Below are 3,779 nucleotides of genomic sequence, written 5' to 3' on the forward strand. Positions count from 1 at the left end.
GTGATCTAAGCAGCAGCAAGTTTGTGCATTCATTTTGTTGTTGTTGTTTTGTTTAAATATGTTTAAATTATCACACTGCTGGCACTCCTCATTTGCATGAAATTCTGCACCATACTTACTAATTGTAGTAAAGTTACCCCCCAACCCACGAAAAAAAACCTACTCTGTAAGATAATTTTCACTGAAATATAACCAAACTTCTTTAAGTGGATTGTGACAAGATTATAAATGATATGAAAATAACATTTTAAAATTTGGCCATCAACTTTAAGAAATGGTTTGCCTATACAAATCTTTGTAATTTTAAAAGATAATATATTCTACCCTCATATGGTCCTCAGAATTAAAGCATAATGAACAGGAAGAAAAGAAAAGAATGCAACTGAGTGCTAAGGCAGAACATCTTGCCAGAAGTAATTAATGAAGGTAGAGTATATAATGAAAAGTGCAGAATTTCATAGGGCCAACAAGATAAGTCTATATTTTTCACTTAACACAGGCGAAGTGGATTTTGCAATTACCAGTTGCGTTAAATGCACCAAATAAAGCTCCTAAAATTGATACTATAAGGCGCCACCTTAAGTTTTCCAGGCTGCAACTGTGCATTATTTTAAAATGGTTTCCTTAAATTTATTTATTTTTTTAAACATAACACGAGGAAGGTGTTAAAACTGGTGTAATAGCTCAATAGAATAAGTATTTCAGATTTCGGGAGGGATAAAGAAGGAGATATTCAGAACCCTTCACCAGATTCCCCCCAACTTGATCATAGTGGATTAATGATGTGCTTTGTGGATGTGGTTAGTCAATGACACCAGCTTGACGGATCTTTCTTTCCGCACCAAACCCCATTGAGTTATCTGGTCCCCTTGGCTGACGAAGAACCAATAGGCGAGGAGCACTAGCATCATCCAGAGTGATGTTCTTCAAGAGACTGACCAACCGATCAGGTCGAGGAGCTGCAACAGCCTTGGGGCCCTCACAGACTCGCCAAACATTACAGGCGCTGCACTTGCCAGTGCGCTGATTAAGAATCACTGAGAACTCCACCTCATCTCCTGCCTGTAGCTCAATGCCATCCTGAACTTCTTTCACATGGAAAAAGAGCTTCTTGCTATCTCCTACTTCATAGTTAATGAAGCCAAACTGATCTTTCACACATTCCACTGTGGCCCTACGCAGGGGTGTGATGTTGCAAGCCATAGTTTGTGCATTCTGGCCCAGGACACACAATTGGAACTTGACGCTCTCCCCTTTCTGCAGGCAATCCCCTTTGTTGGCCATCCCAACGATGCCAAATGGATAGACCTCACCTTTCATATCGCCCTCCTCCACAATCTCAATCATTCCTTGGTACTCAGTCTGTGTTGGATCAACACTCCTCAGGGGGTGAATTACTTTGCCAGAGTAAATGGTGGGATCAGCTTCCTCAGTAATGCCATTCACTGAGTGTGTTTTGTTCACTTTTTCTGCACTGACTTTGTTGCCTTTGCCTTTGGACAAGCTATACTCGACCATGTCCCCCAGTTCCAGGCTATCAACATCACCAGAGAACTCACTGTAATGGAAAAAGATTTCCTTATCATGATTGGCTGTTTCAATAAATCCAAAATTATCCTTCAGAGTTGCCACATAACCCAAGAGCCTCTTTGAGTTAGAATTACGACCTAAAAGTCGCACATAAGTTGCAACCTGCTGTCCAGGCCTCTGTTTGTCACTAATACTAAATTCAACCTTATCTCCTATTTGAGGAGAAGTAGATCCTTCCACATCCTTGGCTTGAAAAGCAATAGTCAGTTTCACCCCACAGTCATCATAAGCAATAATGCCATCCTCCGCCTCCTTCCCTTTGCCTTTATTTGGGCTAGTGGTTTTAGGATTGGAAAAAGTGGCTTCTTTTTCTACCGTGCCCAGAAAACGGTGATCTGAATGGGAATGAAATGAAACCGTGCCCTTGGGAAGTTTTTTAATCCTAATAGCATGATTTCTTTGAGCAGAGAGCATATCAGGAACCACAGTAAACTCTACTTCATCTGCAATATGGAGCTGGTTCCCATCCAGAATTTCACTGAAGTGGAAGAACATACGAACATCACGATCCACACACTTGATGAAACCAAAACCATCTCTCATGGCAGCAATCACACCCATTTCTCGGGCTTCATTAGTGAACTGAAATGCATTTGACAGAACCTCTATATTGGTTGCTCGTTCTAATTTGTCAAGTCAGTCTGTTGAAATATTAAACCTAACATGGTCACCTTCCAGCAGGGTCACCTTGGATTTCGTATCTTTGTCTCCAAAGGGCAGTTCTTTAGGGATCACGAAGTCAACTTTGATGCGTCCTGGCAATGGGTCATTCTGGTTTTTACTGGGTACTTTTGGGATAACTTTGGTTACAGTTCCTTCAAAATGTTCAATGCTGATATCTTCAAAAATGACTGTTCCTTGAGGCAATAGTCTGACATCTGTTGCAACTTCTTTACCATTTCTGTCCTTGATTGTGAATTCCACATCATCACCAGGCTGTAAGGTTTCTAAGTCACCCTTCAATTCACTATAGTGAAAGAATATCTCTTTTACAACATCACCTCTTTCAATAAAGCCAAATGCCTCCTTCATGGCACAAACTACTCCCTGACAGCGGGCTTGTTTCTTTTTCAACAGCATAATGTTGCGAGCACTTACAGCACCAGTATGTTTATTGTTATCAATTACAAAGTTTATTTTATCTCCAGTTTCCAGCTGAACATTCCCTTCGACATCTTCAGGGGTGTAAGTCAGATAAAACACTTCCCCATTACGTTCGTAGCATACACTCACTGTTGGACTCTGACCCGGGGCAGCTAGAGATTTACTCTCTAAGTTGTGAGGAACAGCGCACACAACTTGTCCATTCATTTGTTCTTCAGGGAGGATTTCTTGTTTTATCTTCACCAGTTTAACAGCAATGGGTTTCCCAGTCTGCCGGTCCGATGATACTTCAAATTCAACATCATCTCCTACTTTTAAGTCTTGCAGGTTGCCATTATACTGTGAACAGTGGAAGAAAAGTCTAGCTTGACGTTCTGAACACTGAATAAATCCGTAAGAGGTTAACAGTTTTTCAATAACCCCAGTTTCACGCAGTGCTGCTGAAGTACCATTAGGGTACCCATTATGTCCATTGTTGTGGAGAAGGTTTGGATCAAAGCTCATCTCGCAGTGATAATCGAATATTGCACTTTCAGTAGTATTTGCTGATTCTTCTTTTCAGCACACGTTTCAAAGGATGAAAGTTGCTAGTATTAAAAAAAAGAGCGAGAGAAAATGATCTACCAAGCTAATAAAGAATACAACTGCTGCTGTACTGGGCAATCTCACAGTACGGCCCTGAAGAAAACAAAGACTACTAGCAGCATTGGGAAGTGCTCTTTCAAAGCTGTTGAGTAGGCACAAACTTCTTGTTTCAGATCAAGTGTTGTGTCTTCAACTTAAGTGTGCTCTTCTTTGGTCTTGTTAGTTGTTACGAGGTTTGTTCCTTGCCTGATCTGAACTTGAAGCAGCAGTTTCAGGTGGTAAAGTCTGTTCTGTTACACTTCATACCCAACAGCTCAGCACCCCCTCTCCAGCACCGCCATAAGCAGCACGGCCCGGTACGTCCACAAGCATTCTTATACACCAGTAACAGACAAACAGAGAGCCAAATCATGACTGAACTTCCATTCACAATTGCTTCAAAGAGAATAAAATACCTAGGAATCTAACTTACAAGGGATATGAAGGACCTCTTCAAGGAG

At 41.2% G+C, this 3,779-nt stretch overlaps 2 pseudogenes across 2 annotated transcripts; both read right to left on the reverse strand.

Moving 5' to 3' along the window:
• Positions 1–46: 46 nt before the first annotated feature.
• Positions 47–3,198, reverse strand: LOC108538552 (cold shock domain-containing protein E1 pseudogene; annotated as a pseudogene). The gene has a single exon (XR_001888111.1). The product of XR_001888111.1 is annotated as a cold shock domain-containing protein E1 pseudogene (transcript).
• Positions 2,216–3,291, reverse strand: LOC108538553 (cold shock domain-containing protein E1 pseudogene; annotated as a pseudogene). Its single transcript, XR_001888112.1, has one exon. The product of XR_001888112.1 is annotated as a cold shock domain-containing protein E1 pseudogene (transcript).
• Positions 3,292–3,779: the final 488 nt, after the last annotated feature.

The sequence above is a fragment of the Rhinopithecus bieti genome, unplaced genomic scaffold (genome assembly GCF_001698545.2).
Source record: "Rhinopithecus bieti isolate Rb0 unplaced genomic scaffold, ASM169854v2 scaffold_15252, whole genome shotgun sequence".
In the NCBI taxonomy this organism is placed as follows: Eukaryota; Metazoa; Chordata; class Mammalia; order Primates; family Cercopithecidae; genus Rhinopithecus; species Rhinopithecus bieti.